Here is a 23,621-nt window from a genome sequence, read left to right as displayed (position 1 = left end):
TTAGCATCAACTCCACTGCTCTTGCTTAAGGTCACACAGCTAGTGGTCATGATGCTCAGATAAAAAACCTAAGTCCCTCTCTGCTTTAACCACTGCACCTCACTGGCTGTTCTTCCTGTTCCCTGGGCCTTCCCCCCAGAAGTCCAAGTTCCAGCCTGTCTCCTCTCTGAGGTCCTTAGTGTTGACAAAACCTCAGTCAGATTTCAACTTATCCCTTTATTTCCTCTGCATCGTCTCCACAGAGTGTTTTAACATCCAGGGATCCTTGCCTTAGAATAGCTGTCACCCGGGCCCATTGTAATTTATACCTATTGACACTTCACTGCAGGTAATTCACCCTTGCAAACTCGCTTTCCACTGTCACCAGAAGTAGCTAGCAAAAGAAATCATATGCATGGTGCCTAGCCACTGAGGCCTTGTTGTTACCTGATGCAAACATACGTGGGGAGATATGAGCCTCCTCATATCTCATATCCCATATCCATAGATGTCCTGTTTCCCAAAAAGAGCATCATTTGATGACATTGGCAAAAACGATAAGGGAGGATTAGCCCCTAAGATATGATCATTATTGAACTAAAATATTTGATGAGTGCATCTGCATTTCCCTCTAGTAGATTTTTTTTTAATAATTCTGGTGTTTAGTAGCAAAATGCAATTGCAATTTTCTCTGAAAAAAAAGCTATGAACATAATATGTACTGAAAAACACAGGACACTGACCATTTCCTTTTGAGTACTCAAAGATAAGAATCAGGAAATCACAAAATTTTCTTTTTTTTTTATTTTATTTCATTTTTAAACTTTACAATATTGTGTTAGTTTTGCCAAATATCGAAATGAATCTGCCACAGGTATACATGTGTAGAAATTATTTGTCCCCCAGCTTCTACTTAGCAACTAAAGAAACTGAGGTATACAAATATTAAAGGACTTGCTCAAGGTTAAATGTGGTGAAGTCTCCTCAAGTATATAATGAAAGTGTCTCTCTCTCTCTCAAATTAATATCATGGCAGTTCTATACATTCCTGCACCCCTTATTTTTCTCTGCTTCAGTGGTGCCTATGATAAAAACCATTTAGACATTCAGTAATCATGGAAACTTATTCCTTCCTTTGGAAGGTGCTTGCATTTTTTTTTCTCATCCTTGTGGTTCGAAACAGTTAAAGCATCAGCTCCAACCAATATGCAGTTGAATTTGAAATTTACTATATGATGCTTCTGCTTTTCATTTTTTACCATTTCACACCTTGTCCGCATCTTGAGCAAGCTTGTAAGTTTCCAGCGCATCCATTTCTTGTGATGATATATTGTCCTGGTGGAAAATTTCATTTACTGGCTGTGCCCTTTGCTGAACCTGTTGCTAGTCAGGAAACATGATAAGCGTATAAGTAGCATGCTACTTCATTTATCATATATCGTTTTAGACACTCAAATATCTCATAAACAATTCTGCATTCTGCACAGAGGGGAACTACCCAACTCACACACACACACACACACACACACACACACACAAAGATCTTCAAATAAATTGCCCATTTATGATATATAAATGTATCCTCTTAATAAAAATTAATCATAGTTTATACTAAATCTGGAAGTATCTTTTATTTTTTTTATTACCCTACTAACCACACGCTATCAAACACTAATAGAAAGGATCTGGCTTTGGCAATTTGGTGCATAAGAGAATTGGGAGATATAAAAATGCCATCTGTTTTCAATAATTGAATTACATGGTGAAATAAATCAGGGTGTTGGGAATTTCAGCAGTGTTTTAACAGTTCTCTGGTGCCACCCTTCTCCTTGGGGGAAGCCCTTCAACATTTCCTTCTGTTACCTTAAGCGAAAACTGCCATCCATCAGAACCAACATTTTGAGAAGTTTGAATGAGGCTGAAGAGAGGAGATGGGCATCTGTGAAATGAAAGCAAGAAAAACAAAGCTCCACGCATTTACCCTAGACAGTCTTTTTTCTTTTGAGGGTTATTTTCCAAGGCTGCTTCAGGAGGTCAAACCTACTTAATTTCAGTAACTTTTCATGTACTGATTTCTGCTCTTCCCCTGCCTGTCATTACAGTCCTTTAGCAACACCCATGTTTTATGTGTAGCGTAAAAAAATCTACATCCTGTCAGAATGGGGCCCTTGAAATTTTGAAAGTGAAACTTGATTTACATTAAACACTGCTTAGACTAATTAGGCCCTTTCTCAAAGGAATTGTGCACATGAAATACAGCTAACAATTATGCAGTTGCTGTCTCCCTAGTCTTTACAGTCTAAGTACTTTAGCTGAATAGAACCCATGTGGACAAGCAAGGATTATAGGCACATAAAGATATAAATATAAGTCAAGGCCTAGGTGTTCTTGTTTATACAGGACTGCTGTCCTTCAGAAACAACAGTGGTGGGAAGGGATAAATCAGGAGTTTCGGATTAACATACGCCCACTAGTATATACAAAATAGGTAACTAACAAGGACCTACTATAGAGCACAGGGATCTATACTCAGTATCTTGTAATAATGTATAAGGGGAAAAAATCTGAAAAAAAAAGATGTATGTGTGTATAACTGAATCACTTTGCTGTACACCTGAAACCAACTTAACAATGTACATCAACTGCACTCCAATAAAATTAAAAGTGAGAGAGAGAAAGAAGAAACAAAAATGGTGGCCATGGCATATTCCAGCAGCAAGCTCACTTGCCCACATGTCAACACAGCCCAGGTGGGCCTGTGTTACGGGAGATGCTCCTACAAAAGGGCAGATGCCTTTCAAATTAAAACTCACTTATTGTTTTATAAAGACTTTCCCTTTTTGGAACCTAGGATGAGGACACAGAATTTAAATGTCACATCCCTTCTGCCACCAAACGAACACCTCAACTAGATAATTGGTCACAAACCATTTGACTGTCTCCATTTCTTATGTTGATAAGACTCTAGGCCTTGGTTCTTCCTGCTCCTTGGATCACAAAGTCTATGTGATGCCAATGAAAGTGAGGATCTTCTCCACACAAAAAGGCACATGCCCTGGGACATACAGAGGTCTGCTTATCAGTCATCGGGTACAAGTGCTCTGAGGCTCACCCGTGGATCCCTGAATGTGGCAGAAAGAGTGCTGGGTTCAAATCACTAGCTGTTAACTGGAGCACGTGATTCAGCCTCTCAGAACTCAGTTTGGGCCTCTGTAAAATGAGCACAGAAAGAATACAAACAAGCCTGTGTGGGTTATCATGGAGATGAGATAAAACAATAAGTGAACGAGGACAAACACTGCCAGACACGTGTAGCTGCTTAGTCAGTGTTGGTTTTCTTTTCTTTCTTTGATGAAGTTACGGGAACCAGTCATCCACTGGGAAGCAGTGCAGGGCCAAGTCTGACCGGGCACGCTGCTTTTCTAAATAAAGTGTTATTGGGACACGATCCTATTCGTTTGTTTACATTATCTGTGATGGCTCTTGTACCACAATGGCAGAGTGAAGTAGCTGTCCTAGAGATTATGTGGCTCTCACAACCAAGATACTTAACTATCAGGTTCTTTACCAAAAAAGTCTTCCAACCTCTGCTATAGAGCTACCAATAAAAGTCAAGGTCAGTTGCAGCTGGTTCCCTTCATTTTGATTGGAGAAATCTGTTTATCCTTATTATGACTTTGCCCTTTGGAGGTAGGATGTGGGGTAGATGATGACAGTCGGTGGCAATAAGATCTGAGAGTGAAGACTCCAACGCCAAACTGGAATCAACTATAATGTCCATCAAGAGGAAAATGGATGAACCCAGACAAAACTGAAAAAAGATACATGCTTGCCATTGTTCATAGCAGCACTAACCACAATAATCAAGACATAGAAACAACCTAAATGTCCATTAACAGATGAATGGATAAAGATGTGGTACATGCATACAATGGAATACTACTCAGTCATAAAAAAGAATGGAATAATGCCATTTGCAGCAACATGGATGGAACTGGAGATTATCATAAGTGAAGTAAGTCAGAAAGAGAAAGACAAATACCATATTATAGCATGTGTGATTTCATGCTAAGTCACTTCCGTCGTGCCCGATTCTGTGCAACCCTATGGACTGTAATCTGGCGATGGGATTCTGCAGGCAAGAATACTGGAGTGGGTTGCCTTGCCAGGAGATCTCTCCTCCAGGAGATCTTCCTGACCCAAGGATCAAACCTACGTCTCTTATGTCTCCTGCAATGGCAGGCAGATTCTTTACCACTAGAATCTGTACCACCTGGGAAGCCCCCATATGATAGCGTAATATGTGCAATCTAAAATATGACACAAATGAATTTATCTACAAAACAGAAACAGATTCACAGATACAGAGAACAGAATTATAGTTGCCAAGGGGAAGGGAGGGTAAGGAAGAGATGGATTGAGAGTTTGGAGTTATCAGATGCAAACCATTATAGACAGAATGAATTAACAAGGTCCTACCTACTGTATAGCACAATATCCTTTAATAAACCACAATGGAAAAGAATTTTTTAAACTATGTATCTATATTTATAACTGAATCACTTTGCTACAACAGTAGAAATTAACACAACATTGTAAACCAACTACACTTCAACTTTTAGGAAAATGGATGAATACATCATGGTACATTTGTACAATAAAACAGGACCCATCAGTGAGAAGAAACACGGATTCAACAAAGGAAGCTGGGTGTAGATGAGCACACATATATGGCTACATCTAACGAAGTTCTGGAATCTGCAAAACTGATTCATGGTGCTAAATCAGAGTAGTGGAAAACAGGGTGGTCACTGGGAAAGGGTACAAAGGAAGCCTGCTGAGCTGCTGGATATTCTGTACCTTGATCACACCACTCAAGGTTATAGTTACATATGTAAAAAAAGATGTATGTTTAAAAGCAGCACACTTTCCATACTTGGTATGTTATATCCGAAATGAAATGAGAGGAGAGAGAGAGAGGCAGAGGGAGAGAGAGAAAAGGAAACAGAGAAAGAGAATGCTCTGAACTGTTTTCAGTTCTGATTCCATCACCAACTACTTTTGGGATTTGAGACCTCTGTCTTTGTGGTACATCAATTTCCTCAATGACAGAATAGTTGCATAGGTCTAAATTTTCTTATCTATAATTCCAAAATCCAGAATCTCTGAAAAGCGAAAGTGTGTCCCTAATTTATTTAGCAACAAAACTGAGCTTAACCAGTACTGGGATATTTCACGTTTTTATCAATACCACCTTAGATTTTGCTATAGAAATAGTAATGTGTTTGATTATGGAATGCTCTCTAGATTGTACTGTGATGTATGGTGTATATTTTCCATATTAACTTTCTAAAATATAAAAAATTCTAAATTCTAATATGTTTGCCCCCCCAAATTTTCATGTTTTATAAAAGATTGTAGATTTGTATCTGCCTCATGGAGTTGATTAAATAAAGTAACACCTAAAGAGCCCTTAAATCAATGCCTATCTCATGGAAACACTCAACAAATATTAATATTATTATTTACTGTGATCTCTGTTCACATTCTAAGAAAGCCTGTGACTGTTGTTTTCCTTGGGGCCAGTTGACACCAATTGTGAAAAAACAATCATGAGCCTGATTTCTGAGGGCCAGAGTCTATAAACTTTCCCTTGAGCAAACTTTATGGCAAAGAGGTGAAAAACTCACGGAGGGGAAAAGCCCTGAATTATCACCAGGGGAACTTCACAAATGAGACTCTCTTAAAAGAGGCTGTTTTCTACCACATCTTCAAGTGGCTACTTCTTCCACTAAAACAGAAATTGCTAAGTGTCCTTCAAGAGGGTATGAGGGTTTCTCTGAAGGACTAGGAGAGGGATTTTATCTAGTGCTGATTCTACCTGAGTTTAAAAACTACACCATTTATAGCATTCTAGCGGGGTCGTGCAGATTTGAAGCACTCCCCTGAAAGGACTCCACTGTCCCTGACCTCTCTGATTCTGCTGGGATTAAGGTGGCAGTGAGCTGGGAAATTCTCTCAAGTTAGAACATGGGAAGGAAAAATTAACTGAAGAAGCAAATTGTGTAATGGATTCTTCAGAAGGATTTTCAGCACTTGGAACTCATCCAGAGAAAATGCTCCTGCTTCTGTGGAAAGACATACCAAACTCCAGCCCTGGCTTCTGCCACTACTAGCTTGACAACCTTGGATGTGCCTCGGTTTCCTCATTTATAAATTGAAGGGATATTGTAGATTTAATGTTAATTTCTAACATTCCTGCCAATTCTATGAATTGATTGTTATTTTGGAAGGCTAGAAACCAGCTCTTACCAATCATTTCAAAATCTTACACAGGACATGACCTGAGGCTCTAGACATGACAAAATTCATAAAAGAACTGGCTTTAAAAATGCCTTTTGGGAACTCCCTGGCAGTCCAGTGGTTAGGACTCCATGCTTTCACTGCTAAGGGCTCAAATTCAATCCCAAGTCAGGGAACTATGATCCCACAAGCCATGCAGCATGGCCAAAAATAAATAAATAAATAAGTGGCTTTGCTTTGTTTACTGTTGCACCCCAGTATCTGAAATACTGCCTGGCACAAAGTAGGTACCCAAAATGTATTGCTGAAATAAATGATTATTTTAGTGATAAGTCTCATGTTAAGGCAACAATAGTTTCTTTGATAAATAAATACTAGTAAAGGTTATATTATTTTCATGATTCTTGCAAATCATGGTAGGATATTTTCAGGCACACAGACAACCACAACTCAAAATGACTTACAAGGAAAAAGTTTTATCTCACTTAATAAAAATTCAAGAGGTACACAGGGTTTTTACTGGCATATTCGGGGCTCAAGAAAGTCATGAAAGACCCAGGATTCTTACATGTTAGGCTCTGCTGTCTTTGGCATGCTAGTTTTCTTGCAACTGCCTTGCCTCTGGTTGCAAAATAGCTGTTTCATTTCCAGGTGTCATCTTTTCCAGAATATCCCAGCAGACTTCATCTCATTTGTCATTGGCCAAAATCAGGTCAGATATCCACCCTTAATCTATCACTGGCAAGAGTGCCAATATTTATGCTGTCTGAGATAATTTAGGGCACATGGTTGAACCCTGTACAAAATTAAGCTTCTCTGAGACAGAAGGAAACTATGAGAATAGATTAATGTGGTCAACCAGTAGTGATCACCCCAGTATTAAATATTTGTGTAGTAAGTATCTGATCAACAATAAGAGTAAGTGAATGAACGGAGAAGTGAATTATGTGAAGATAAAAAGCCAAATATTTAAATTCCAAATGAGTGATCCAAAGCTTAAATGCTAGGAGACATGGCTGTAAACTGGTGTGAGCAAGAAGGGGCCTCTGATATGAAGGCTCACGGCCTGAACTTGGATGGTTTGGTGTGGCTCAGGGCGAAGTCATTTCATTTGAGGGGACAGAAATACGTCTAGCATGTATTAATAGCCAAGGGGACGTTGAATGAAGAGAGGAAGGGTCAATAGGGGACAGTAATTAAGGATCAATTTAGAAGGATAGATGTTATCACTCAGCTAATTGGCTCTAGATTTTATTCAGTTGATAATGGGAAGGATTTCTTTCTCAGACAGGTTCATTGAACTTTACTTTACATAAGTAAAATTCACTCTTTTTAGTGTATAGTTCTGGGAGTTTTGACAGACACATGCAGCCAGTAATAACTACCTCCCCAATCAAGACAGAATAGTTACAAAAACTTTCCCGCATGTCTCTTTGTAATTAACCTCTCCTTGACCTCCGGCCCCTGGAAACCACCACTCTGTTGTCTGTTCAATAGTTCTGCCTTTTCCTAAAAGTTGTTTGTGGCGTTTTGAATCTGGTCTCTTTCATTTAGTATTCAGACATCAAAGATTCCTGCATGCTGTGTGTAGCAATAATTGTTTCCTTTTTCATTTGATTAGGGTTTAATTGTATGGGAGAAGGCAATGGCACCCCACTCCAGTACTCTTGCCTGGAAAATCCCAGGGACGGAGGAGCCTGGTAGGCTGCAGTCCATGGGGTCGCTAAGAGTCGGACACGACTGAGCGACTTCACTTTCACTTTTCACTTTCATGCATTGGAGGAGGAAATGGCAACCCACTCCAATTGTATGGATATACTACAGTTTATTCATCAATTGAAAGATATTTGAATGGTTTCTAATTTGGGGACAGTTATAACTAAAGCCACTCCAAATATTTGCTTATGGGTATTTCTGTGAATAAATTTACATTTCTCTTTGGTAATATATTTAGGAGTGGAGTTGGTGGACTGTATGGTAAGAGTACATTCAACTTTATAAGACACTGTCAAATTGTTTTTTAAAGTTGTTTTGCAACTTTACAATCCCACCATCAACATATGAATATTCTATTTACTCCACATCCTTGTGAGCACCTGAATTGACAATTTTCTTCCTTTCTTTTCTTTCTGTTTTTTTTTTAATTTATTCTACTTACAGGTGTGTAGTGGTATCTTATTGTGGCTTTAATTTTCATTTCTCTAATAACATCTGTAATAATAATGATATTGAACATCTTTTCATCTGCTTATTTTCCTTCCATATAACTTCTTCCTTCCATATAACTTCAGTTAAGTGTCTAATGAGAAAGGTTTTATTATTATTTATTTTTGGATCATGACGTGGTGAAAGCAAAACTTTAGAAAGATGAATCTGAATTTGGAAGGAGGCTATTGGTAATATAGAAATGGGATGGGTTCTATTGACTAAGTCAAATCAGAGGTGATGAATGGGACAGTGTATCTCCGCTGCTGCTGCTGCTAAGTCGCTTCAGTTGTGTCCAACTCTGTGTGACCCCATAGGTGGCAGCCTACCAGGCTTCCCCACCCCTGGGATTCTCCAGGCAAGAACACTGGAGTGGGTTGCCATTTCCTTCTCCAATGCATGAAAGTGAAAAGTGAAAGTGAAGTCGCTCGGTCGTGTCCAACTCTAGCGACCCCATGGACTGCAGCCTACCAGGCTCCTCCATCCATGGGATTTTCCAGGCAAAAGTACTGGAGTGGGGTGCCATTGCTTTCTTCAAGTGTATCTCTAACCAGTGTATTAGTTAGTGGTATCTATAAATGGGCAACCCTCACCAATAGACATTGAAAACAAACATTGAAAACACTTCGCACTGCCGTTTACAATGCCCAGACACGTGCAGGCATACTCATACACCTTACAGCTGTGAACCCTTTCACCTTCCTACCACCATGGAATTCTGGTTCTCTCCCTTGTTTTACATCTGAGGAAACTGAGATACAAAGAGCAAAATTGCTCACTTAAGATCATCATACAGCCACTAAGTGACTACAAGGATATTTGAACCCAGGTTGTCTGCCTCATGTGCCCATCACATGATACTGCCCTCTGAGAAGCACTTCCATTAATGTTTGTTGAATGAACTGAATAAATAAACTAAGGGCTTCCCAGGTAGTGCTAGTGATAAAGAACCTGCCTGCCAATGCAGGAGACTTAAGAGAAAATGGTTCAATCCCTGGGTCAAGAAGATTCTCTAGAGGAGAGCATGGCAGTCCACTCCAGTATTCTGGAGAATCCAATGGACAGAGGAACCTGGCAGGCGAACCTGGCAGGCTATAGTCCATAGGGTTGCTCTGAGTCAGACAGGACTGAAGTGACTTAGCGTGCATAAATAAACTGTAAATAGTCACCAGTCATACCTATTTAGAATAAAAACTGATTGACAAAGACATGAGATGAAACTTGTCTCAATGATATACAGCACATGTACTATATTGTTTGGACAATGATAATAACAATATTCTTCTTTATTTATCCAACTGGATCAAGAGTCTGTGTGCATTAAGTAGCTTCAGTTGTATCTGACTCTCTGCGACCCTGTGGACTATATAGCCCACCAGGCTCCTCTGTCCATGGGGTTTTCCAGGCAAGAGTATTGGAGTGGGTTGCCATGCCCTCCTCCAGGGGATCTTCCTGACCCAGGGATTTAACCCTTCTCTTATGTCTTCTGCATTGGCAGACAAGTTCTTTACCACTAGTGCCACCTGAATCAAGAGTGGTAGTCCCAAAACAGCAGACACTATAAGGTTCTTTATCCATTTTCTGTGATTCTGTCTCAAATCTGTCCTCCTGCTGATGGAAAGGAGAGACACCCCACTTTATCCCCCACTGCCACCCTACCTCACTTAGCCAGTGCATATTCAAGTCATTTCTTCACTTGGCAAGATGCATGCCCTCTCCACATCATGCTCTAGTGGAAGACCAGCATCACTTTGGGGGAGCATTTATGCCCCTCAGGGGCATGGCAGCACCCACCTTTGAAACCACTTCTACAGAGCTTGAAGGATGAGGGAAAACGAGCAGAAAAGCACAACAGAAAGCTTTTTTAATCCTTTCTCATTTCATGGCTCAGCTCTAGGAGTTATTTCATTGAGTGCCCCAAGAAGAGATAAGAGGTGCTAATTGTACTATCAATAATTTAGTCTAGGGACCATGGCAAATTGTGCTACTAGATCAAAACAGATACATTTTTAGAGATTTTATATTGCAAGAGTGCAAAAAGCCCAGATTTGTCAGGATAGAACGTTAAGCCCCAGATATGAAGTCCCCAGGACCCATCTAGTTCATTTCTCAGTCAATCAGGAAATTGAGAATTTGCGTTTTTTTTTTTTTTAACTGGGAACCTTCTTTGAAACAGATATTTGACCCTAGGCTCTAGTAAAGTTCATCTATGGACAATGATGGGATGGGAGGTTATAGCGAAGTATCGGGCCTATTTTTGGTGCTAGACAGTTTTCAGTCCATTGATAAAACGTCAGTCTTCAACATCTTAACATGAAATGCTTGTTGAGAAAGGAGATTAAAGGAAATTTTTAATAAAAAAGGCAACAGCATTTGATAAATTCTTACTAATTGACTTAGTCTTTCCACAGTAATCTCTACTATGAGTTCAGAAGTAGGTTGTCTCGGTGAGGAAAGTTTGGGTTACTATATTTCCAGAAACAACAGGACTACAGATTGAAAAATTGAAATCCCCTAAAACATTAGATTTTTAAAAAAAAACAATTTTGTTATGAGATATTATTGTAAGTCTCAACTATTATCATTAACTTCAGATTGTGCAGTGTCTTTCTGAGGCATAGTCATATTTTAGATTGCTTCTAAAAAGACAGAAAACAACATTTTTATCCCCCAGTACATATTAATATTGCAGAAAATCCCAGACTTCCACCTTTTGGTTAACTGTGGGAAGTGGCAAGTACTAGGCTACTCACTGCTTATGTGGCCGTGACAAATTTCCTTCTGTGAGACTAAATTTCCTCATCCATAAAGTGGGCATAAAACTATTTATTATTTTTCATCAAATTTTATTTTATTTTTACCTTCACTTTTTATTTTTAATTGGAGGATAATTGTTTTACAGTGTTGTATTGGTTTCTACTATACAACACAAATCAGCCATAAATATATATATATATATATATCTCCCCTCCCTCTGGAGCTTGCCCCCCACTCAGCCCCCATCCCACCCCTCTAGGCTGTCACAGAGCGCTGGGCTCAGCTCCCTGTGTTGACAGCAGCTTCCCCCTAGCCGTCTGTTTTACACACGGTAGTGTACATGTGTCAATGCTCCTCTCTCAATTCATCCCACCCTTTCCTTCCCCCACTGTGGCCACAAGTCCATTCTCTTTATCTGTGTCTCTATTCCTACCCTAAAAATAGGTTCATCAGTACCATTTTTCTAGATTCCATATACAGGGTATGCTGCTGCTGCTGCTAAGTCACTTCAGTCGTGTCCGACTCTGTGCGACCCCATAGACGGCAGCCCACCAGGCTCCCCCATCCCTGGGATTCTCCAGGCAAGAACACTGGAGTGGGTTGCCATTTCCTTCTCCAATGCAGGAAAGTGAAAAGTGAAAGTGAAGTTGCTCAGTCATGTCCGACTCAGCGACCCCCTGGACTGCAGCCTACCAGGCTCCTCCATCCATGGAATTTTCCAGGCAAGAGTACTGGAGTGGGGTGCCATTGCCTTCTCCAATACAGGGTATACAAATATTTAATATCTAGGGTTATCATGAGGATTAAATACATTAATGTCTGTGAAATACCTATAACAGAATAGTCGCTAAATCATTGATAGCTTCTTTTTTATAAAATTATATCATAATATCACAAGGAATTTCATGTACTCTTTCATTCCTACACACACACACACACACTTTTCAAACAAGCCATATCATGTTCATATAGGAGAGATCCTAGTCTAAGAAAATCTACCATGTAAAGTTCCCAATCCAAGCCAAGTGTTTACAGTCATGGTTCCCATGTACACTTACCATTAACAGAACCACCATCTCCATCTCGGGTCCCTAAAGCTGTTCTTCCTCAGCATTGCCTTATAGCTGCCCCTAGCCCAGAAGTGATTCTTCCATTGAAAAAGATTTGATTTATAAAAATTTTTTCTTTTAATGAGCCAGAAGTCAGTAGCAGCCACAAATGCTCCAAATAACCTTTAATATTGCCAAAGAAATATTAAGAATCTCTGAACTTAATAGAAGCCCATGGAGTGGGGGGGGGGGGGGTGGTAGCGGGGAATGTGTCCTGAAGACGTCCAAATTCTATAACCTTGTAGGTATTTCATAGAAATAACGTGGGGCTTTGATAATGAATCACCAAAGTTAAGAATTTTGTTGAGTGAATTACTATTGAGCAAAGATAAGTCTGCTTTGGTTCTGTAAATCATGGAAATAAATATCTTTAAAGGTTAGACTTGCTTGGAGAAAATATCTGGCCCTATTTTAGGATCTTGAGTTGAAGATAATGTCAAAATTAATTTATTAAAAGCTAGCAGACAGCTTCATAAAACTTGATTCACTTAAAACTTGACTCACATTTTCTTGAGAACTGCCCAGCTCTCCTTTTGCCCTGAATTCTGTAAAGTATAAATTATGTACGATTATCTGTGTTGCTGTTGTTTAGTCACTAAGTTGTGTCTGACTCTTTTGCAACCACATGGACTATAGATCACCAGGCTCCAAGTGGGATTTCCCAGGAAAGAATACTGGAGTGGGTTACCATTTGCTTTCCCAGGGCATCTTCCCAACCTAGGGATTGAACCCGTGTCTCCTGCATTGGCAGGCAGATTCTTTACCACTGAACCACCAGGGAAGCCCAAAATGATTTACCCATTCACTTCTATACAAGTCAATGGGCCTGTCCATTCTATTTATCATTTAGACCCATTAGGAGAATATCAGTCAAGGCATTAGGCCAAAATATTGTCTCAATAACAATACCCACTCCTTTGAAAGAAAACTGTTCCCTAAAATTTGCTTTCTGATGAATTTTTCACCTTCCCCTTAAACCTATTAGCAAAATACAGCTGTCCCTGATTTATCCTTCTGTGTTTGGGAGTCTTTTAATTCTACATGTTGGATTAGGATTGAACACAAATGCTAGTCTCTTTCCATCTTAGTTTTTGCAGGAAATTATGTTACCATCCCCAGTGAAAACCTTTGTTGTCCCAAGTATAGCATAAGGGATTGCATATAATTACACCTAAATTTTCAGTGAAGGACACTGATGGGAGAAGAAATTATCCTTTAAAAGCAACCAGATGACCCAATAATCCCACTGGTGAGCATATACTCAGAGAACACCATAATTCAAAAAGCCACATGCACCCCAGTGTTCTCCTTTTCAGCCCTATTTACAATATCCAGGACATGGAAGCAACCTAAATGTCCATCAACAGAGGAATGGATAAAAAAGATGTTTTATATATATATATATATATATATATATATATATATATATATGCAGTGGAATATTACTTTGCCATAAAAAGGAACAAAATTGAGTCATGTATAGAGATATGGATGAACCTAGAGACTATCATACAGAATGAAGTAAGGCAGAAAGACAAAAATAAATATTGTATATTAATGCATGTATGTGGAATCTAGAAAAATGGTATAGATTATCTTATTTGCAAAAGAGAAATAGATACAGATACAGAGAATGAACATAAGGACACCAGAGGGGGAAAGGGAAGGGTGAGATGAATGGGAGATTGAAAGGGACATATGTACACTATTGATACTATGTATAACATAGTAAGAGCTTACTGCATATAGCTCAGAGAACCTTACTCAGTGTTCTCTGGTGACCTAAGTGGGAAGAAAAAGAGAGGATATATGTATATATGTATACTATAGCTGATTCACTTTGCTGTACAGTAGAAACTAACACAGCATTGTAAAGCAACTGTACTCCAATAAAATTAATTAAAAACAAAGCAAACAAATAGAAAGCAGAAGCTCAAACCATTTGACCAAGTGTATCTTGGTTCTGATGGCCTTTATTGCTGCCTTAAACACTTCCAGCCCTTTTCCTACAAACATGTGAAGGGCACAAAGATGGCATTTGAAGATAAGCAATAGGATTATAGAAGAAGAAGTTAAATATTATCTATAAGTCACCTTCTTCCCTTCTCCTTTATTGATAATTTCAGGAACCTGCCTATCCCTAAGTCTTGGGAGAACTGCTAAGAGAAAGAAAGAAAGAAGACTTTAAGGTGATAAAAACTGAACCCAGGGTTTTTTACCACCTGCTACCACCCTTTAAAATTGTCTAATTGGATTATTGTTGGTCAACATTTAGAAACACTATCAATGAAATCATGTTTTTGTTTGATCAGCAAGTATAATATATACTAAGTCCTCCTGACATCCCAGGCATTGAGATAGGCACTAAGACTATAACAGGAGATCCAAAAAGCTTGATTTCCCAAGGGACATTCTACTGGAGGACAGTCGTTTAGCCATGTAAGACCATAGACAGTATGTGAAAGTGAAGTCGTTCAATCGTGTCCAACTCTTTGCAACCCTATGGACTATAGCCTACCAGACTCCTCCGTCCATGGAATTTTCCAGGTAAGAGTACTGGACAGCGTAGTACTTACCGATAGTGTGAAGAAGGAAAATATTGTGTCCAGATAGAGAAAATAGGGGGATATAATTATATTGAAATAGCTCAGGTTGACCCCCTCCTGAAAGTGTCATTTAAAGAACATTCATGGAAGGCAGTGTGATGGAGTGACTAGGCCAAGCTGCCTGTATTGGGTCTCAATTCCAGCTCTAGTTATTTGACCTTGGAAAATTTACTTAACCAATCTGAACTGTGGTTATGTCATGTAAAATTGGAATGACAAAATAACCTGTATCATGAAAATGATGGCATGGTTCTCTGAGAATGAGCTAATTCCTATAAATGGTTTGTGCTGTGCTTAGTCTCTCAGTCATGTCTGAGTCTTTGCAACACCATGGATCCTAGCCCACCAAGCTCCTCTGTCTGTGGGGATTCTACAGGCAAGAAAACCCTCCTCCAGGGGATCTTCCCAACCCAGGGATAAAACCCAGGTCTCCCGCACTGTAGGCTCATTACCATCTGAGCCACCAGGGAAGTCCAAGAATACTGGAGTGGGTAGCCTAACCCTCCAAGAGATCTTCCCAACCCAGAAATCGAACTGGGGTCTCCTGCATTGCAGGCAGATTCTTTACCAGCTGGGCTACCAGGGAAGTCCATAAATGGTTTAATAAGTAGCAGTTATCATCACCATTGCCACCACCATCATCAATGGTGTGGTTGCTGCCAGCAGTGATAATAGTAGTAAACTGAGACCCCTGAAATCAAGACACTCTTGCACTCAGTTTCTCCTTAACAGTTTGTTCTGTGGATATTTCTAACCAAAAAGAGAGATAAAAAAGTCATCTTTCTACTCAGTTTTGAGATACATTCTAGCTCACCTCAAATCGAGGATGGCTTTTTTCAGCCAGTCATCACTCTAACTGGGGAACAAGCCAAAGAACTAACATTACCTCACTGTCTCCTAGCAGATGAAGCTCTGTGTTAGGTATTTTCTCTTAGAGTTGCTATGATTTATTCACAACCACTGTTGGTCTAGAATTATTATTTCTGCTGTGCATATGAGGAAATGAAGGCTCAAATAGACTCAAGAAGGTTGTTTAGTGTTATACAGCTAATAAATAGCAGAGCAGGACTGAGATCAAAGCTATCCAAACTGAAGTCCAATGCCCTTTCTAGTCTAAAATAGTCAATGAGACATCAGTCTAATCATTGATGTACCAGGTACTTATCAACACCTATTTAATGACCAATCTAATTCCCATAAGAATCCAAGAAGGAATTTCAGAAATCACCCACTTCTCCTAAGCTAGTTTGTGCTTCAGCCAAAACCAAGAGGCTACAGACTTGCAAGTCCATGGTCATTTTTGATACAGCAACCCAAAGCATCTGGTAGGAGTTAATTCTGTGAGATTCTGAAAGTCCTCTGCTATTTTTTAAGCACTCTAGAATATTTTTATTTTCCACTGCTATTTCTGGAATAGAAGTTAGGTCTTTCCTGGCAGTCTGGGATGAATCCTTTCCCAAGAGATCATAAGGTACATTATAAGGTACATACACCTGTTATTAAAGGTGAATTGCGTGTGTTGATTCTAATAGACCTCACAGTCCATGTTCTCTTTTCAGAGACAAGAAGCTTTGTCTTGTCTACCACTCTGGGAAAAGTGGGTGTATTGACTTATTAAGAGGTATTTTTGACACTTCAAGTGTCAGAAAGATGCTTAACAGGATACAGGATTAAAATAGTATTCCTGGCCAATGAGCCCACTTTCAAACTAAGCATAAGCAAAGGGAAAAAGTATCTTCCCAGTTAAAAACAAAACTTAGGGAAGAATCCTTACCAGGGAGCTAACAGAAAGGTATTTCAAAATGATTAAACATGTTCAGGAAGGCATGCATGCATGCTAAGTGGCTTCAGTAGTGTCTGACTCTTTGCGACCCTATGGACTGTAGCTCTCCAGGCTCCTCTGTCCATGGGATTTTCCAGGCAAGGATACTGGAGTGGTTTGCCATTTCCTTCTCCAGGGGATCTTCCTAACCCAGGGATCAAACCTGCGTCTCTTATGCCTCCTGCATTATTAGCAGGCAGGTTCCTTATTACCAGCGCCACCTGGGAAGGCACAGAGGATGAAAGAACATCCTCAGAACTCCAGCATGAGGATGCTTCTAGGATTGCCAGATGTCTCTACCTCTCTGCTGCGTCATGCTGGCCCCATGATCATGGAAATCCTTTTTGTATTGAGTTTTAAGCTGCAAAGGTCCTTCTAAATGTATGCATGGATAAAATTCTTTGGGGGTCATTTTTGTGAAATACATCCAGAGTTCATGCCATATCTACTTTAAATCCTTATCATCAGAATAACCGTGGTGCCCCTGGCAGTGTTCAGTACTCTGTTGTTTTGTTTTTGGTATGCAGACATAAAGCCACCTTTACACCATTAATTTAGAGGCTTAACTCACTTGCCTTGGCTGCCTCAGTGCGGTGTGTGTCACATGGTGAAAGGGACAGGCTAGCTTTGTCACTTACCACACAGGAGCTCTTCTATCCCCACTGGGGGTTCTGCCCACCTCGCTGGAGGCTTTTCAGAGTTGGAAACAATAGCATTTCCCACTCTCCCTCGGGGCAAGACCACATAAGCACAATTTTTCATGGCTCACCAACAAGGCATGCTCTCCTGCCACGGTTTAACCTCCAGATTCTTGTTAGGATGAGTCATCTTGGTCCATGACTTCGGTTTTCTACCTGGTCCCCTATGCCAGTCTCTGCATTCCACTCACCCACCCTTCTGACGTTGGACCCCCATGGAGCTGTAAAATCTTTGTTGCGACAGGGTTGAAAGTAAGAGAAAAATCTTCTCCATGTTGTTGCTGACTGCTAATTGCTGCACAACATGTCTTTGCTTTCCTTTCTGACTGAATTAATTTCAAGGATTGTTTTTTCTTCATCATTAAATTCCAACTTGTAAGCCTTCCTGAGCTTCCACTTGATAGATGCCAGTAGCGTTTTAAACCAGGGCTCGGACCCGGTCTCCCTCTCCATCCTCCGCATCACCCCTGGGCATGTATGGTCTGCCTGTGGAACCACAGATGCTGTGCTCTGCCTTTTTCAAAACATTTGGCACCCACTCCATTTCTGAGCTTTCTAAAATCACGTCTGTGGAAACTGAGAAGCTCCTTTTGAAGGATTACATTACGGCTTTGATTTTTATTTATAAAACGTAAAGGACTAATATATATCAGTTAGGACATTTTGCTTCCAAAGTGCATTGTAGCAAAATAATTGGAAGGCAGTTGCGGTGTGAAATATATGACAGCTTTACAGGACATAAAAAGCAGCTTTTTCTTTGTAATAGTGTAATTGCCTTAAACCCCACAATCATAATTGTTATCAAAAAATAATCCCAAGGAAAGGCTAATATAAGGTGAGCAGACTATTATAAGAGCTCTAATACACTCGATTCCTTGAACAGCAAAAGCGGCTCTCAATCTCCCCGTGCTTTTAGTGTCAGTCAGAGAGCACTCAGTCATTTCTGTGCATCAAGCCCGCAGTATTGATTTTTCCACTGACTGAAACAGCCATATAAGCATAAATTTTGCATGAGCCTTTCACTTTGTAGACTCTCCTTTGGTCAGATGACACATGATGTGAACATGAAGCCTGTATAATAACAATGCATGGTCAACCTGCAGGCATTAAAGCGTGGGCTCTTACAGTTCTGAAGGACAAAAGCTGGGTTGGGAAGTGTGCCGCCTCGGCGCGCAGGGCCAGAGAAAACAAATATCATCTCCATCTTGGCAGCCTGAGTGCAATTGTATTTTCTACTTCCCTCCTGTATTTTCACATCTTCTTTTCTAAAAATCCCTGCCACACATACACACACACACACACACACGCACACACACACACACTCATTCACAAGCATCTGACCCATCTCTACTCACTCCAGGTAAGACCGGACTTTATGAAGGGAGTCACTGGGATGGTGACTAACCTCGCTTCCTGCACCTCCCTCTGGTTTTCTCCATGTTGTTGGGTTGTATTCCATCCTTAATGGCATTTCTTTTGTGTCGGCCCTGGAGAATAAACAGTGTATAACGACATTTGATAAGATCTGGGATCAGCCTGAAAAAAAAAGCCTTATCTAAAGATGTGGTTCGTTGATACCCAGGGACAAGAAACACCAGCTTAACCTAATAGTCATGTTCTATTCACCCTGCCTTGGCCCTGTTGGAGATCTCTTTATTCGTTAATAGTTCTTTATCTTACATCTTTACGATTTAAAATGTTCAGTATGGAGCACAATCATTCTATTAGGAGATTTTTTTTTTTTTAAGTGGAAACAAGGGGCAAATATAATCCTACCCTCACGTGTCTTATCCTAAGTGGCATATTTGCTCACATAACTCAGATCCAGCTACCCTGCCCTGTCACACACCCTTGGGCCATTTGATGTAATTAATTTATATTCCAGCATGAAGAATTCTCATCACTAAGTTGAATTAGCCTGGATGGAAAATTATCTACTAAAACTAAAAATTCCCATTAGCCAAACAGAGTCAACCCGAAGGAAGTACCATTTTCTTCTAAATAAAAATCATGGTGCAGACAAAAACTTTCACTAATGAATAATTGCAGATGCATTCAGTTTTTCTCTTTAGGTAACCATTAGGAATAACAGTGACAGCGTTCACCATGAAGCTTGGTAACCTGGAGGAAGAGTGGTGCTGAACCACGTAGAAACCACTCCAGATTTGGGAGTGTCGTAGGAAGGATATAAACCTCACACACTGGCAGCGTTAGTTTATGGTGAGTGTAAGCAGGATCTGATTTATTTTTAAACAGAAGAGGTTTGCATTCACCTGGAATCTTCCCATGGCTCATAGGGAGATATGGACTCTGCCATTTTTAATTCTTTTAATATTTCCCCTTTCCGGAGGCGGCTGACTGCTTTTTTTCTGTGATCGGCTTCATCAACGCTGCTCGTTGTTTGAAAAGAGTTTTGAAAATTATTCTTTTTATTTCCAGTTGATGGCATCACAGGAGATATTTCTACTTAAAACCAAAGTTATTATAGCGAGCAGTGTTCTCTGAAATGAGTTCTGGCCAAGGCGAGTGAGCAAAATGACACTTGTGAGTCTAAGCTTGTTCTCCGAGCTGGAGTGTGAGGGGAAGGCCTAGTTTGTTTGTTCTTACAGGAAACAGAAATTTCGTGGAGAAAATAGAGCAAATTCCACCTGGTAATGCTTTATTGAATGGCCTCTTCCCCTTCAAATTGACTCAAATACCAACGGGTTAAAGTAAGGATGTATGTATACATATAGGTGATTCATTTTGTTGTATAGTAGAAACCAACACAACATTGTAAAGTAATTATATGTCAATAATTTTTTTAAATGGGGGGATGTTTTCATGTTAAATTAAAAGCCATAAAAATGAGAAGATGGCTCCTCATTTCAGCTGAGCACCCACTGCTGAAGCTCCTCCCTTACTTTAGGAAATGCGTTCTCAGCTCTGGGATCCTGAGAGATGTTACACAGAGACACAGGGCCTGGGAGATGAACCAGGATGGTGCACCCAGAAACTAGAATCTGCTTACCTGACCATTAGCAGAGGATGAGAGCTCCTTCTCTTTGTTCTTTTCTTTGTTTTATCTGTCTTTAAATGCCCACCCCCACCATTGTCCCCGCATATTTTGATTACTCAACAAGTGAAAAAAATAGATTCAGAGACATGGAAGAGCTGCTAAAGAGTTTGCAGTGGTCATTTCCATGCCCATTGCCTCAAACCCACCCCCTGTCTAAAAATGATTCCTGTCCATTCAGTGGCCTGTCTGAAATGTAGTGGCCAGCTCTACATTCTTCCAGACCTGTGCTGTCCGTATATTCCTCTCATTCTCCTTAAGTCTCTGTGGAGAGACCATCTCATGATGGGAAAGGAGGCCAGAAGACTTGATGGCAAGAGTCTTCCCATGAGCTCTGGGGGGATTTTTCATCATGTGGCAAATACCCTATCTTGCTTCCCTTTCTCTGGTCCTCAGTCCGAATGTGAACCTGGTTCCACTGAGAGGACCCTGGGGAGCTTAGGATTATCCATAGATCAGTTGTGAAGTTTAGATCCATAGGTCTTATAGACTGTCCACAGTTATCAGAAACAGATACATACAGAGATACACACATACTTCTGAGCATTCCTAGCACTTTCCTAGGTTCAGTGGGTATTTAGGAATGAGAACTATGTGATACTGACCAAACAGCCTCTTCTGATCCCAGATCTGGCCAGATGTCATGGTGATGTGTGTGTGTGTATGTGTGTGTGTGTTAAGAAAAAGCAATAAAGAGAAAGAAAGGTTGAGCAGGAGAACAGGAGGAGACTCTTGTTTACTAAGTGCCAGACAGGGAGCTAGGTATTTATAATGGCTGCATGATTTAATCTTTATAATCATCCTTCTGAGTCAGTAAAAGTGAAGTTGCTCAGTCATGTCCAACTCTTTGCTACCCCATGGGCTGTAGCCTACCAGGTTCCTCCGTCCATGGGATTTTCCAGGCAAGAATACTGGAGTGGGTTGCCATTTTAGCATTCTCTTTATTTAAAAATTAAGTTTTATGAAAAACAGATTTGGAGGAAGGAAGGAATTGACTTGGCAAGATCTCTCAGCTGTTAAATGACCAATGACATACTCGGGGTTTGCATTTTGGTTTCTTTAACTTCAAAACTCATGTTCTTTTCACTGTGTCATAGAGAAGCCCTCTTTACACTAGCAGATGCCTCATGATACAAACATTGGTATTAACTTAGCACAAAAAATGAGGAGGAAGAGGCTTGTCTGCACAGGCTGAGCTGGGGGCACAGTTGGTTAAGTTGCCCCTGGTTGGAGTGTAAGTATTTCAGATTGTGGGAAAATAAATCTACTGACTAGCAGCTTGAAGTAGAGGCAATATTGCCAGTATGAAATAAAAACATTAACTCAAAACATGTTTCAGTGTTTGCACAGCTTTCTCTGCCGTGGAAATGGTTCTTCCATTAGGTTATTCCTGTGTACAGAGGTGGGACACTTGTGTTTGGAGAAACAGACACATGTGCTTGGAGTCTTTATGATGTCTGTTCCCTTCCCTTGGAATGCTTTTCCCTCCAGTGTCCATATGGCTCACTTACTGCCTCCAAGTCTCTGCTCTTGGCATCTTATTAGCCAGATCTGCTTGAACCACCCTACAAAAATAGCGCCCTCCAACTCCTACACCTTTGGCACACCTTAAGCCCACTTGCTCCTTTATTTTAGCCACAGCTCTTAATACCAAGTGACAAACCATGCATTCTCCTGGGTATTTGTCCATTTCCTGCCTCCCTTTTGGAATGTAAGCCCCAGAAGGTAATAGATGTGTGTACTCTCTGCTGGTCTCCAAGCCCCTGAGGCACTGCCCCCATGGGCACATCAACATCCCTACTCTGAAGCGAGCATAAATGACTCTCTCCATCTCCCTATCCAACAGAGGAGAGACCTCATCTAGAAATAGAGATATCCCTTTGATCCCAGGATGCTGCTCAGGACAAAGTCCCCAGTTTGAGCAAAACAGGAAGACTCCATGAAGAGACCCTTGTACCCACTTGGTTTGGAGCCTCCCTAAAAGATGCAGGATTCTAAATGTGTCTGTCCCCTTCTTCACCTCAGATAGAGGGGACCTGTGTGCTGACAGAGGCAGGAAGCAGGGTAGGTGAAAAGTTTGCTGACCAAGGTGCCGGGGAGCACCTGGTTAACAGAGCTTGGATTCTATAAAGGTACACAGTGGCTTATGATAGACAAGCTTTATAGAATAACAGCAATAATAGCCTTTATTTAATTTTGGTATTTCTATAGTTTTGTACATTGCCTTTGGGCACAGTGAAACTTTAATAAATAAACACACACCTTCTAATGAGGGAATGAAATTACAGAATCTCTACCAACCACAGAACAACAGCCGATCACTACTGCCTGCTGCCTAAATGAGAAGCATGTAATTTAGGTCACAGTATTGAGAAGTTGGGGACCCCAGTGTCATGCAAAGTGGAGGAGGAGGTAGAGGAAGGCATGGGAAAGTGGGCACAGAGATGCCTAAAGCAAACACTAAAAATGGGCCACTGCCAAGATATCTCTATTTCCTTTCTCTTGTAAGTTTGCAATGAAGTTATTTAACTATTTGGTACCTATTATGATTTGCATGAAGATAACCAAACTGTTACTTTTTTCCCTTAGAATTTACTCATTATCAGAATTCTTCTTCTTTATGGATGCATTCATCTCCATTGATTTTTCTAAAATTTATCTTGCCTAGAATGTTACATACCTGACCAGGAATGACATTGATCTGCCATAGCATTTGTTATTACCCACATCTTAGATAGAAGGAGACTGAGGTACTGAATGGTGAAGTAACTTCCCTAAACACATTTTGGTAAAAACATCAGTGACAGGATTTGTTTTTAGTTTTCTTCTGAATTTGGTTAATATTATAATTTTTTGTAAGTAACTGATAACACAACATATTTCAAACTTTGAAATAAAACTATTTAGCATAAAAGAAAAAAATCCAGGGCATACTTTAAGGTCATCAGAAAGCTAGTGAAAGGAGATGTTCATCAGCCTATGCCTTCTTCGGTCATGGCATATGCTACTTGGTGTCATAGTTTTCTCACTGTGTAGTCCCCTTCCCAGAATCTCCAGGGCAGGCACTGGCTACTTTGTCTCTGAATT

The 23,621-nt window shown here is 40.2% G+C and overlaps 1 protein-coding gene across 1 annotated transcript in view; it reads left to right on the top strand.

The window, feature by feature from the left end:
- POU6F2 (POU class 6 homeobox 2) overlaps positions 1–23,621 on the top strand; it is a 389,805-nt gene that overhangs the window by 158,545 nt on the left and 207,639 nt on the right. The gene's annotated exons all lie outside the window — the stretch shown is intronic.

Source organism: Bos javanicus, chromosome 4 (assembly GCF_032452875.1).
Source record: "Bos javanicus breed banteng chromosome 4, ARS-OSU_banteng_1.0, whole genome shotgun sequence".
In the NCBI taxonomy this organism is placed as follows: Eukaryota; Metazoa; Chordata; class Mammalia; order Artiodactyla; family Bovidae; genus Bos; species Bos javanicus.
Note: the sequence above shows the minus strand (reverse complement) of the source record. Positions and strands in the feature narration are given on the sequence as shown.